The sequence below is a fragment of the Callithrix jacchus genome, chromosome 10 (assembly GCF_049354715.1).
Source record: "Callithrix jacchus isolate 240 chromosome 10, calJac240_pri, whole genome shotgun sequence".
Lineage (NCBI taxonomy): Eukaryota > Metazoa > Chordata > Mammalia > Primates > Cebidae > Callithrix > Callithrix jacchus.
In genome coordinates this window covers 90,797,533-90,813,099 of record NC_133511.1, presented here as the reverse complement: position 1 = coordinate 90,813,099, position 15,567 = coordinate 90,797,533, and positions in this window count along the sequence as shown.

Sequence of the window (15,567 nt, the reverse complement as noted above, 5' to 3'; positions counted from 1 at the left end):
TTTGTTGATAAAAAATAATCTGGATTATGGAATTCTGTTATTTAGAATAATAAAGCCAAAAATAAAAAGGACAGCCTATCTAGGCCATAGACAGTGAAAAATTACGTAAAAACAAAACAATACGTACTTTATATGCTGAGAAAGTAATACAAAAATGAAAAGTAGTGAGATGAAGAAAGGAAAGAACTCCCTTTTCATATAAGGTCAAGAAACTAGCTTGAGTTCTGATGGCTTTTAAATTGGAAAAAAAAAACGTAACTATACTTTATATTCTGTTCATTAATTCTTATGATGTATAACCATTGCCTATAGTAAATATTCTCTTCTTAAGTTACAAAAATTTTGTTATTTATTTCCCTTGACACAAAATTTTGAAAAAGCAACCTAAAAAGATAACCAAAATATTACTTAGTTGGACAGATATTAAAGAAGAAATATGTAAAATTAGCATTTCCTGGTAAGTTTGTTTTCAATCCATAAATTTCATCTAGTTCATAGGTAAATGTCAGAAAGTAATTACATTATTAAGCATAATGTAATTTTGAAACACATAATGCGATATTACCAGGTTTAGAAGATGGCGATATTGTTTAAAACAAGTAATATCAAAATATTTTATGATTGAGCCCTTATGTACCAGGCTCTGTGCCTGAGGAAGAAGATAACGGCTTTGCCTTTTTTGACTTTGACAGGTTATTGGGGTCGGGGAGACACGCACAGGGACAATTAATTAAAATGATGCTGTGATTGTATTGATAGAGGTTTATTCAGAGTATTATGAAGGAACAAAGCAGATATGACATTCTACACTTTAGAGAAAAAAATTGTTACTTTTCTCCTAAGAAAATGAGTAAAAGAAGCATATCAGGCTGGGCGCGGTGGCTCACACCTGTAATCCCAGCACTTTGGGAGGCCAAGGCGGGTGATCAAGAGGTTAATAAATCAAGACCATCATGGTCAACATGGTGAAACCCCGTCTCTACTAAAAATACAAAAATTAGCTAGGCATGGTGGCGCATGCCTGGAATCCCAGCTACTCTGGAGGCTGAGGCTTGAACCCAGGAGGCAGAGGTTGCGGTGAGCCGAGATTGTGCCATTGCACTCCAGCCTGGGTAACCAGCGAAACTCCATCTCAGAAAAAAAAAAAAAAGGCCGGGCGCGGTGGCTCAAGCCTGTAATCCCAGCACTTTGGGAAGCCGAGGAGGGTGGATTACGAGGTCAAGAGATCGAGACCATCCTGGTCAACACGGTGAAACCCCGTCTCTACTAAAAATACAAAAAATTAGCTGGGCACAGTGGTGCGTGCCTGTAATCCCAGCTACTCGGGAGGCTGAGGCAGGAGAATAGCCTGAACCCAAGAGGCGGAGGTTGCAGTGAGCCGAGATCACACCATTGCACTCCAGCCTGGGTAACAAGAGCAAAACTCCGTCTCAAAAAAAAAAAAAAAAAAAAAAAGAAGACGAAGAAGCATTTCAGAAACATCTGTGCTTACAAACTTCAGAGAAACGAGAAGTCTATACTTATTTGTACAGTGAACATCCCTGTTACACACACTATCTCCAGCTAGAATCCCAACAAACATTGATTATAATCATTTTGTTACACTTCACTCTAAGTTATTATTTTTTCAATCCCCTGGCAAGATGACAATACTCATAAAATCTAATTCTTTCCATATTAAGAGACTGCAACCCTGACATGACTAGGAAACAATACTGACTGGCTGCACTTGAAATCTATGGTCACTGACCTCAAATGTGCTTTTATGCTGACCGGTGACCATTCTCTTTCTCTCCTGTTCTCCTAGATGATGCCTTCTAATTTCTCCTCTCTTCCAAAACTTCCAGCAATAACCCCCATCCATCATTTTCAGCTGATGACCTTTCTCTCTAATTAGTTGAGAAAATAAAAGCATTTTGAAGACACTACACAGTGTAACCTATTTGCCGTGCACTCTTTCATTTCCAAAATTCCAAATTTCTCTTCCTGATTTGTTTTTCTCCCTAACACAAGTCACCATCTGACACACTAGTTATATATATATATATATATATATATATATATATATGGATAATTTTAGTATTGATCACTTTTCTACCTCCTTTGCCTAAAGCAGTTTTGCACGTATTGTAATGGCACCTAAGTATAGAATAATTGAGGGAGGTGAGTAGTACTTTACCAAGTGTGGCTTAAGGATCCGTAAGGACTAGGTGAGGGCACCATGAACTGAAGAAACAGGTTGAGCAGAACATACTCTGACTGCCACACTCAGCTCAATTAGAGCAGCTCCACAGCTATTAACTTTCCTCTCAAAGTATCTGACTTGAGGGACTCTCCTAGTATAACTTAACGTGGACACTGTTTCTCAATCTGGAGGTCACAGAAACTTTCCAGATAACCTCAATAAAAAGTGTAGACCTCCCTGACTGCAGTTCCCAAGAAAGGACTCGAGTGGGGCTCATAAAACTATAGTCTGGAAAATTCTCTTTTAGATTTTTCCATCTATAGATTTTGGGAAATACTGTCTTCAAATATTTAAGATGTCAATCTGGTTATGGCAATGTTCACTTGCAATCTAAGCTATATGGGAGGTTGAGGAAGGTGAATCTGTTGAGCGCAGGAATTTGAGGCTAGCCCAAGCAACACAGGGAGATGTCATCTCCAAATTTAAACAAAACAATAAGATATTTTTTCTTGTTTCCAATTTCAATATTTCAAATATTTATTGAGAGCTACTGTCTTCCCAACATCACCAAAGCATGATCAGGCCAATGTTATCACCGATATTGTTCAGGTCAATATTATCACCCATATTGTTTTACTTTTATGTTCTTTTCAAGCATTTGTTCCTCATGCTCAGAGTTTAGAATCTTGCCAACATTTGGGATAAATACTGAATTTTTTAGGTACCTGCAAAAGAAAACCATGGTCAAAATGAATGCTTGCAAATAATAAAATTTTCTACCATCCTTGATTCAGCTTGTCAATGTATATTGCTTATGGTTTCAAAACTTTTTCCTGGACTTCATTTATCAAAAACTACAAAATAAGTGAAGGCTTTGTGACAGTCTTAACATCCTGATAGAGTAAAAGCATTTATATGTCCATTTTTGTTAGCATTAAACATATCTGCAGTATCATATATCATTGGGATATCATCCTTCACATCTGGACATGCAGACCAATTTGGGGAACAATACAATGAACAGATTAGAGCATGTGTTGTTTCAAAAAGCTAAAATAAAAAGGGCAAAATTATCAATAAGTTAACTTCCTTTAGGTGTACTGGAAAAATTAACCTAAAAATGTAGTGACCTCAAATCCAAATGGATGGTTTGACAAAGGATTGATTACATCTTATGTTAGCACTAATAAAAGTGAAATATATAAAATGTATAGCCATATAAAATGTAAATTCCATTCATTTGTGCATTAACTCAGTCAGTGTTATTGAAATGGTAGATATCACAACAAATTTGACTAAGCTCCAATGGACATGGAGCTAGAAAAAAATTAAGTCTTCAGAGAACATTTTGAAAGAGAAATCATTGGAGGAGAGTACTAGTGCTCTCATTTTCACTGTGACTCAATTATTTGTCTCAAGAAAGTCCCAGAGGATGGCTCCAGACAAGGATTCAGACTTTGATTGATAGAAATATCCAGCTCTATAATAAAAGATAATTTGTAAATGTTTCAATATATTTTAAAAAGACTATTATAAACTTGCAAGTTGTAAAGAAAGAGTCAGAGGAAGTTTTGTCAGAAGCAGGGAAGAAGGCTTTTAGATGCCTCTAATTGTCTCTACGTATTATTAAAAAGCTTCCTGCTACTTCCATGATAACTCCTCAAGTTCAGTGTCCATTTTAATATTATTTTATACCTCTTTTTACATATCAAATGTTTATTAAACTTTAAATGTATTGGTATATAAAGCTCACCCCAGTAATATTGGCATCACAGCTCAACAATGTCCTTATGGTGCCTTCTGTCCAAACGAGGAATATCTTTGCTATACATACTAAGTCTAATTTCTTAGGGTACATACCTACTTCTATGTAAGAATGCCAGTCTTCATTCATGCTACCACAGGTTGCTTATAATCCTTTTCTGGTGATTTCCATACCTGCCTTCATTTGCTCCCTGTTCCCCATTATGCATCTCACACACACACACACACACACACACACACACGCATGTGCGCACACACTTTCTCTCTCTCTCTCTCCCCTAACATATATCCCAAGGGACATTCACTCTAGAGTCCTTGGGATGATGTCCTTTATGGCTGTCTCAGTACTCTTCCCTACACCACCCCAAATGCGTTTGGAGATGAATCAAAGAACTATGTCAACTTTTATCCAGACCTTTTAGCTCTTAAAAAATTAATAAGACTAAATGAAATTAATAAGACTAGGCCAATGTCTCTTTGTCCCCAGGGAATACCAAAGTCTTTATGCTAAGGTCAGGTTTCAAGAGGGAGATAGGAAAAAAATACATTTCTTGGACTTCTTGGATACCAGTATATGGGTGACTGTGTTTCCCCCTCTTGCACATGAAGAGGTAAAAACAGATACTACTCTCCAATGTTACATCTGAAGCTACCACCATCTGGACTGTTACTGAGGACAGATACAAATTAATCCCTTTGGGCTCCTACAAACTCTGTTGTTATGGTCCCCACTATTGAATGAATGACTGCATTAGATGCATTGTGTATGTGCAATTCTGCTCACCTTTGTCCCCATGTCCTGAGGAAATTTCTTTAATTTAGAATCCCATGAAGCAATCTGACTAATGGTGTCTAGTGCTACTGTATACTCAAAGTAATCAAACCTCAGATAGATCTGTCCCTTGTAGAGCACAGTAAAGATGTTGAACATAACAGGCAGAGTTTCTTATGGTATGAATGACTACCCAGACCACCCCGGAGGGAGCCATATTATGTTTTCATTGACTTATGAACTATGGCTAATGGTCTCGCTATTTAACTACTTCTATGGGAAGCCTTGGACTGGCTTACAAACCAAGCCCCTCCACGGAGACGAGGTACTACGAAAAATGGCTCTGCTTCTGATAAGCTCTTGGTTATGCATGTGAATGCTTCCCAGAAAAAGCCCCTACACTGATGAAAAAGAACAAAATTGAAGAACAGAACACTCTTGTCAGCTAAATATGAAGACTGAATTGTCTTCCATCCCAGATCAAACATGTGTGCAACTAATTAATTCTTGGATTCACAGGAAGAAGTCTCCCAGAGATTCAGACATCATCCTAGACTGGGTCTACATATGTATTGCCATTGTCATTAGAAAATGCTAAAACAGAAAAAACTGTCTCACCTGCCAGACCCTGACCGATGCTAAAAATACTGCCTAGGACCAGATCCTTCCGGGAAAGAGTCCAGGGCATTCTTGGCCTACAGATTATATTGGGCCCATCATTTCCTCCAATGTGTTCCTCTTTACCTGACCTTACCAGATGTCATTCCATGCAAAATATAGAAAACTGCAGAGCAGAGGCCTCTTTTTGCATCTTGCTTATACAGTTACTGTAAACTAATAAATGTTTAATTGCTACTTTAGATTTGATTCATTATTCTAATTGACTATTTTGATGTGTTGTTGCTTCACAGTGCCCTGAAAAGATAGTAATAAAAATTTTCAGCAGAAAATCTAGTCCCTGTTAAAACGCAATGTTACTTCTAAAAATGAAGTCTTCAGACAATTTGAATCCACATAACCTACTCCATTTAGAAATAACTTACATGTAAGACCTGAAAGTATAAACTACTAGAAGAAAACATTGGAAAAATGCTTTAGAACATTAATCAGAATAAAGATTTTTTTGAATAAGACCTCAAAAGCGTAGCCAACAAAAGCAAAAATAGGCAAATGGAATTACATCAAGCTAAAAAGCTTCAAGCTAAAAAGCTTCTACACAGCAAAGGAAGAAAACAATATAAAAAGACAACCTACTGAAAATATTCATCTGACAAAGGATTAATGACCAGAATATATAAGGAGCTGACACAACTCAATAGCAAAAAAAGACATAGTAATCTGATTTAAAAATGACAAGTGATCTAAATGTACATTTCTCAAAAGAAGAAATATAAATGGCTGACAGGTACACAAAACATGCTCAATATTGCTAATCATCAGAAAAATGCAAGTCAGAATTATGATGAAATGTCATCCCATCCCAGGTAAAATGGCTATCATCAAGAAGGCAGAAAGAACAGAAGCTGTGAACAATGCAGAGCAAGGTGAATGCTAGTACACTGTTGCTTGGAATGCAAATTAGCACAGCCATTGTGGGAAACAACATAGTAGTTGCTCAAATAAATACATAAATAAATAAAACTAAACTAAAAGTAAACCTATCATATAATCCAGCAATCCCACTGCTGGGTATATATTTCAAAAGAAAGGAAAACAATATATCCAAGAGATATCTGTGCTCCCATGTTTATTGCAGCACTGTTCACAATAGCTAAGGCATGGAATCAACCTCAGTGTCCATCAACAGATGAATAAAATTTTTAAAAAGTGTACAACAAAATAAAACACTATTCAGCCATAAAAAGAATAAAATTCTGTCATCTGCTGCAACATGGATGTAACTGGAGGACATTATGTTAAGTGAAATAAACAAGGCACAGAATGACAAGTATGCCATCCTGTCACTTACATGTGGGAGCTAAAAAAAGTGCATCTGATGGAGGTAGTAAGTAGAATGGTGGTTACTAGAGGCTGAATGGGGACAAAGAGAGGTTGGTTAGTGAGTACAAAAATGCAGTTAGATGGAAAAAATAATTTTGAATTTTGGATAGAATACTAGTGCAACTGTAAGTATCAATAATTTATTATTTATCTTTAGAAATGTAGAAGAGAGATATGAAATATTCCCAACACAAAAAATTAATTAAGATGATGAATATCCAAATTACCTTGATTTGATCATTACACATTATATGCATGTATCAAAATATGACACATACCTCCATAAATATCTGCAACAATTATGTATCAATTAAAAAATGCAGAAAAGGAAGAGCTCTAGTTGGGATGATGAAAATGTAAGTTTGGAGATTTTCAAGTCACTCCTTGATATGCTGCCCTAGTCCTGCTTTTAACATATCCTTGAATGGGAGAATCAAGGAACTTTAGCTGAACATAAAAAAAAAATTGCAACAAACAATAAAGAACACTTTTTATATGCCAGATCTTATCTATTTTCTGTAATATATATATGATTTCTTTGACTTACAATATGATTGGTCTCAAAGGACAATGCTTTTTGTTGTAACAGAGGAAAAAAGCATTTTGGGTAAACAGAGAATAGGTAAGTTAGTTTTGTTTTGGGCAGAATGAAACGGCTTCAGTGAAGAAAGTAGCATTTAAAGGATAAAGTTGAGTTGTTGAAGGTGGAAATACCAGTAAGAATAACATTGTGAATAGGAATAACTTATGGGTATTAGAAATAGGGCTTATAACAGTGAAGAGATTTGGTGTTGCTGAAACTTTGAGTACTTGAATGGAATTGATAGATGATACATCTAGAAAGTGGACTGTGTTGCTTGTAAAATGTTCAAACCATTGCTTCAGTATGTTAGGGCTTTTTAATAAAGACAATGTAGAAATACTAGCAGATTTTGAGGAACAGATGGTCTTCATAAGTAGTTATGTTCAGCAGATTAATCTTATGGGGTAAAGAAATAATTCAGATTAGCTCCATAGTTTAGGGCAGTGAGTTGTAAGTAACATAACATTCTCAGTAAATGTGAAAAATGGTAAAAAATAAAAAAATCACAGAAGATTGTAAGTAAGAGGAGTAAAATTGCATAACTTGTTTTCCCATTTAATGTGAGAAATGAAGCAGGTAGCAATGTTGATTGACAGTCTAGGGTTCTGTATGTTGCTTATACTGTATCTGGACTTTCTTTGCAGGATGTTTGAGAAACATTGAAGGAATGATAGCCTAGTTGACAAAGGTATTAAGTTTAGAGACTGACTAGGGAGGTTCACTCTGGTTCCTTAGAGGCAAAGAAAAATAAACTTAAACAAACAAACAAAACAGAATGGAAAGAAGATGGCCAGGGATGAAAACCAGAGAAGCCATATCTGGCAAAAAGTCTAAAAGATAAAGTTCACATTCTCCAAACATTTCTTTCTGCAGACATCTGAGGCACTAAGCACAATGAGCACTGAATTTTAATTGTTACATGATTTGGGTGACCTGAGGTAAAGGCACATGTTAAGATAAAAAAGCACATATAAACATTTAGATGGAGGAGGCAATAATTCAGATAGTAGATTGCATGACATCTATGAGTCATGTTTACCAATGGGCAGATTGTTATACCTTAAATATATCACTCAAAAATAGAAAGCTTTCTGGTTTTCTTGTTTCATGTAGTTGATTTTTTAAGAAAAAATAAAGGAGACAATTCCTTGCACAAGTATTGTCATCTCGTCTTTCTCTCTTTTCTTTGTCTCTACCTTTAAAGTATCATTAAAAAGTCGACCATTTTTATTTTTCAGTAGGGGAAGAAGAGCTGCTATTTCACTTACTTTCTAGCACTCTTGTTTACTAGCTGTAGAATGATTAAATCATAATTTTACCTTGGTGTTACTCTTGAAGCATCTGGCTTACTATGCCGTCTCCTCACTTTCTCACCTCTCCTATTACTTAGCCACTCGGAAGCTTAATTTCTCAAGCCTCCTATAAAATATGTCCAGCAAGATTTTAAAATTTAGTTCATGTTCAGCTCCATGAATGATGCAGACCCTTAGAAATTTAGGAAACTCATGTCTAGATTACAAAAAAAAATCTAAATTTTTCTTTTCAGCTTATATCTAAGTAATAATGAAATTGTACAGCTGATTTGCAATTCTTTCTTGTTTGTGTTACCTTTTATCAGAACCTCAAAGGTGAGGCAAAGCAGGATCAAGATCTACCTAACAGGTTGAATTTGGTTAGAAAGCAACACTCTTCCATGATGACTTTTTCTTTTATTTAACATTCTTGATTAAGTAGCATCAAGTAGATCTGTAGTGCTGACTGGCAACCACTCTACATTATCCTAGTCTGTTGATTCTCTTCCCCTCCTATGTAATTATTCTAGTCTTCTCTCTACTAAAACCTACAACATATCTTTTCCAAACCTTATTTTAAATTTTCACCTAATTTATTCACTAAGAATAAAAAGATCAATCTGAATAAGGAAACTTCAAGTTCTTACCACATTTCCTCATTTGGCTTGAGTCATATCCCACATACTCTGACTACCCTTCTGCTCCAGGCAGTGAATGATCTGTGTTGTTGGAATATTAGTTCTTTCAATACACTTATGCCATAGTCTCATTTCTTTGTGTTCCTGCTACAGGACAGAACTCCAGTGTCTCTCCTCTCTCTCCTGCATCATTGTTTATCCTTTCTCTTTGATCTTTCTCAATTGAATTGTAAGAAGCTATTATTCCATTGAGAAAAATATATATATAACACCTATTCAAGTCCCATCTCTCAAACTTTTTTCTTTCTTTTAACACTACTCCTCAAAAGACTTGTCTGCATTGTAGATAGATAGATAGATAGATAGATAGATAGATAGATAGATAGATAAGATAGATAAATAGATGCATACATACATACATTGATACAGGCTTACATTCCAATTTCTCTCCTTAGATACTATGTTTTGCCTGTCATAATCAGGCTACTATTCTACTGTACTTACTGTTGTCCAAAATCTCAATGTCTTCTCTCTTATTAATTAAAATTCTGAATTATCACCCTATGCTACCCTTAAAACTTCACCAGAAAAATAATACATTCAAGTAACCATTCCTCCTTGAAATGTCTTTTTATGGCTCCAAGACATGACACTCTTGTGTTTTGTTTGGTTTATCTTTTTCTTCGCATTCTGACACTTTTCATTCTCTTTTGCTCATTTGTCTTTATCTTTTTTGGCTTGGACAAATGGGGCTTTTTGTAACATAATTTTGGGAACTCTTCTCTTTTAAAACTCTACTAACTCCATTAGTATCTTACATTGTCACATAGTTTTAAAACTCATTTATAGGTAATGATTATCATCTATCTACTTGTCCATGTAACTATCAATCTATCTATCACAATTTCTCTATTCTCTAAATTCTAGACTCATATGTCCAAATTTTAGACTCATACATCCAAATGATTATCATTACCTCAACTCCATGGTCTAACTGTCTTAAGAAACATAGCATGTCAGACACGGGATTCTCATCTTCTTTTAAAAATGCTTCACATCTAACCTCATTACTGTAGAAATTCCTTTCTTCTAATAACACTTGAAGTTATTTTTTATTTTTATCTTTCTCTTAAATGCCACTTTCAATCCACCAGAAAGTTTTGTTTCTGTGTCATCAAAATGTATCAGAATATGACCATTGAGTGCTACTCTTCACCTCCCTGCTCTCATCCTGTTCAAGCTCTAGCACCTTCACACGCATTACTGCAATGGCTTCCTAAGTATTTTCTCTGTCCCCTCCATCAGCTTTTGGGGGTTATTCTTGATAGAGTAGCCCAAGTGAGCCACTTAAGTCATGAATCAAAATTGTGTCAGTTGTATATGCAAACCCATCCATATTTTCCCATCTCATTCAAAATAAAAGCCGAAGTCTTGAGAGTCTACAAAATCTGGTTTCAATTAACCCCAGACCCCTCCTACTATTCTTTCTCACATTTGTTCAACTTGAGTGACACAGGATTTGTTGCTGTCCCTCAAACATAGCGGACAAGTCTCAATTAAGTACTTTATAATTTCCTCCAATTAGAGTTTTCTTCTCCAAAGTATTGATTTGCATTGTTCCCATGCTCCCTTCAGATTTTACTCATATGCCACTTCATGATTGAAGCCAACCCTGCATTACTCTATTTAAAATTCATAATCTCTATCTGAAATAATTTCTTAATTATTCTTGATAATCATAATTTCTCAATTGATTGTTCTCCAAATATATATCTCTTTTCATACACTATAGTTTATATACAATTGGCATATGTTTATTTGTTGTCTTGTTTCTCTAGAATTTTAAATTGTTAACTTCTGACATTCAGTAAGAAAATCAGAATCACAACCCCACCCATATCTACAGAATCAATATCTGCATTTTAACAAGATCCCTAGTTTATTAATTTAAACATTAAAGTTTGAAAAGTGCTGCTCAAGTAACCTTGTGAGAATTTATATATTTATCTGTTTCTTTGGAGGCCTGGCATTAAAATGGTGCTCAATAAGTATTCATTAAATTAATGAATAAATAAATTTTATCCTTAATAAGTCTTATGACTATTAAATTTTGCACTTAACTTTTAACTGGTTAAGACTGTTTGGAGTTGGTCAGAATAGTATAAGTCAGAAGTGTGTTCTGCACTACATTTTTTTGTAGTTTGAATAAATCTCTTAACAGGAAGGAAAGACGGTGAGGATAGAAAATTATGACAGGAAGTAAGGTAAGTGTATCAGAAGAATAAATTGATCTTGAGTATTGTTAATTTTGATGTGAGACATGTTCTCAGATGGTGAAGAGCAAAATTCTAAAGCACAGCATTTCAAATCAGACTCATATCCTTTCACAGTCATTCCCATATTATTCCTCTGAAAAAAATTAAATTTGCAAAACTTATAAGCACTAAAGCTGAGACGCTTACAAAATATATGTTTTAAAAAAAGAAATTTTTGTTGTAAACTCTAAGCTCAAAGCAGCTAACCTGCTGAAGCAAATTTTGATTGGGCATTTATTGCTTTACATGTCCAAAACTGAACCTAATTATCTTATAAATAACCTTGCAAATCACCATTAGCGTATTTGAAACTGATGAACCTGAAATGAAAAAACATACCCACAGGCTTATTTTGCAAAGATGAAAGCTTTCCATTTTTATTTCAACTTGTAAGCTTTTCAGTGTTTTTAAAATCAGTTACGTCTATCAGTGCTGTTAATTTGGGCATGCTGATGATTTGCATTTAATTTTTATGAAGACTTTGCAAGTTGTGATGTGGATCAGACTAGCTATTATGTTCTTATTGCTGCCTCTTAGCATTATGAATACATTGTCTTGTCTTCCAGGTAGGGTCCCTATTTGGGCTGGAAAATAGTCCTATTTTACACTAACACACTACTATACTAGGATTTTTAAAAGTATTTTACTACAACTAATAAGAGGTGCTATCCTTTACAATTATTGACATATTTATTAAAATTTAAGTAATATTGGGGAAAATAGATGAAGAGTGAATTATGAATGTCAAAAGTTTTCAGGATATTGTTTGAAACATTGATAATTACATTTTTCTTGGTGTTCATATAATCTATAACAACAAAATTACTTTGAAAAGAAATAAAACAGAATAAAGAAAACAAAAATGTCTGTGGGTTTGCACAAAACATTAAAGAAAATAAAAAGATAAAAGTAGAAATAACAAAGAAAGGCAAACTATTTTTTTCTGTCATAGATAAAAGAGAATCACTGATAGAGAATTCAATTTTCTGAAAACTTAACAGAAATGGCAACCTGCCTGTACTAGGTCAGAATGTTATAAATGGAAAGTCAAGTCTGCACTACATTTTTTATAGTTTGTAGTGTTTCCTTACCCAACTGGGTTTTCAGTTTCCTCCTATCTAAGATGGAAAATAAAATCTGTGCCATGAAACTCTCATTCATTTTATCCTATAGGAGTGAAAAGATGAAGTATGTAAAATCAGTATACAAAATTTGTATAAAGTTTCAACATTGTAAATTGCAACAGTAGAGCTGTGGGAAAATATGGCAAAATAATCTTATAGATCATTTGTGCTAAGTCTCCTTCAAATTGCTGATGTTCTTATTTTGACAACACTGAAAAGCATAACTTAAGAGTGGAAATTGTAATTATCATTTATTCCATCCCTGTTGTTACATAATGTAGAAAATTATGCTCAAATGTATGCAATGGTTGCAATAGTTGCACAACTAATTGATATGAAAACTTTAATGGTTAATTTTATGTGTCAATTTGACTATGTCCTGGGCAGCACAGATATTTGGTTAAATATTATTCTGGATGTTTCTGTGAGGGCTTTTTTTCGTATTAGGTTAACATTTAAATTGGTAGACTGTGTAAAGCAGATGGCCCTCCCTAATGTAGGTGGGCTTTATTCAATCGGTCAAAGGCCTAGAATAAGAGAAAAGGAAGTAGGGGAAAATTTCTTCTTATTCATGCCCTGCAAACTAGCACATATGTTTTTTTCTGCCTTTGGATTCAAACAGAAATATTGGTTCTTGTTGAGTTTCAGTCTTCAAGCTGGAACTTTACCATTGGCTCTCCTTATTATCTCACCTTGCAAATTTTGGGACTTGTCAGTTTTCTTAATTGCAGAAATCAATTTCTATAACAAATCTCTCTTTCTTTGTGTTCTCTCCCCCTCCATACACACACACACACACACACACACACACACACACACACACATATGTATATATAAAAACATACATATATGTATATATATAGTCAAGTTAAAAGGTAAACGTATATACATTGCAAAAATCTTCCCTCTTTCACTCCATGCTCTGAGATGTCTCTATTTGTCATAGCTTATTAAAGATTAAAGGCTCTGAAAAATCTGTAAGATTTAAGTCTTTTTGATGAAATTTAAGCAAAAATTTTACAAATCGACTTAACCATTGAATCACTTTCTTCTAGAATACTATCACCTTTTAGTAATGTATAAACTCATGTTTTCTTTAAAAATAAGGACATGCTCTGAGAATTGTGTCTTTAGGCAATTTCATTTTTGTGTAAACATCATACAGTGTACTTACACCAACCTAGACGGTATAGCCTACTGTATACTTGGGCATAAGGGGGTAGGCTATTGCTCCTAGGTTACAAACCTGTATAACATGTTATTGTATTAAATACTGTAGGTAGTTGCAATACACATTGGAAGTATTTTTGTGTCTAACCACAGAAATAATAGAGTAAAATACAGTATAAAAAATTACAAACAATATATCTGTGTAAGGTAGCTCCATCATAATCCTATGGGACCACTATTGTAGAGTGGTCATTTATTAATTTAAAAAAACGTCATTTAATTTAACAAAATGTCATTATTCTGTTCATGACTGTACTTTAAAAGCATACTACTCAATGTGTGGTTTGAGAGCCTGTAGCATAGCCATCACCTGGAAGCTAGTTAGAAAAGCATGCCTTAGGTCCCATTGCAGGTCTGCTCTATCAGAATCTTCATTTTCATAAGATCTCCATTTGAGAAGCATGACTGATTCACTGCATGTCTTCTTAAATACAAACTGTGAAAATACTGTTTATGTTAGCCTTGTTTTTCACTGCCAAGCACCACCTATTGTGCTAGATGACTTCTGTAGCCTTTAGTCTGTTCACAAGGCTACAGTCTCTGTATTCTCTCACTTTAGGACTTATAAATGCAAATCAGGAATTTATACTCAGAATTTAAACTATTTTGTATTCCTAGAGGAGAAAGGAGATGTAGCTTCTGCACTTTTTCGACATACACAATCTCAATCTCTAAACACATCTAAATACTTCTGTCACTTCAAGCTCTGAAATTTTTGTAATCAAATGCCTTGAATACAAAATCTGATTTCTGCAGTTCTTACTCACCTCATCTTCATGAAGTAGCAATGTAAAAAGGTAAGGTTTCTATTTAATTCATTTCTTTTGTGAAGGTGGTAGAGAAGGTATTTCACTTTTGGATATAGCATGGCAGAGATGTTCATGACCAGTACCTGCTGTGAGCTGCTGCATCTCTACCCTGAGTGGTTGAAGAAGGTCTTTGCTGCAATATTTGCATTATATAATTAGGAAATATCCCATGGCAGCACCTGGATCTCTGATAAATATGGCATGCTATCTCATATACTCTTAAAAAATTATTTTTCTGCTTAAACTCATGATATGGTTTGGCTGCGTCCCCACGCAAATCTCATCTTGAAGTGTAGCTCCCATAATCCCCATGTGTCATCAGAGGAACCAGGTGGGAGGTAATTGAATCATCTGGATAGGTCTTTTTCCTTGATGTACTTTTGACAGTGAATAAGTCTCAAGAGAGCTGATGGTTTCATAAAGGGCAGTTCCCCTGCACATGCTTTTGCCTGCTGCCACATAAGATTCCCCTTTACTCTCCCTTTGCCTTCCACTATGATTGTGAGGCCTCCCCAGCCATATGGAATTGTGAGCCCATTAAACTCTTTTTCTTGATAAATTACCCAGTCTCATGTATTGCTTCATAGTAATATGAAAATGAGCTAATACAACTAGTTAGGTATGGCACCTTTTGTAAACCAACATTTTTTCCCAAATATTTTGAAAGCCAGTTAAATTTTTTCTTTAATTGATGTATGTAAGAGTTTTTTTGCATTAAAAGTCAGATGAGAACAGTGTTGGGCAAACAGTAGAAGACATATAGGTAATTATGAATTGATTGATATTATTACTAGATTGTGAACTCTTTATAAATACTTTCTTTTGAGTGGTATCAGCAAAACCGTGGAGCAGAA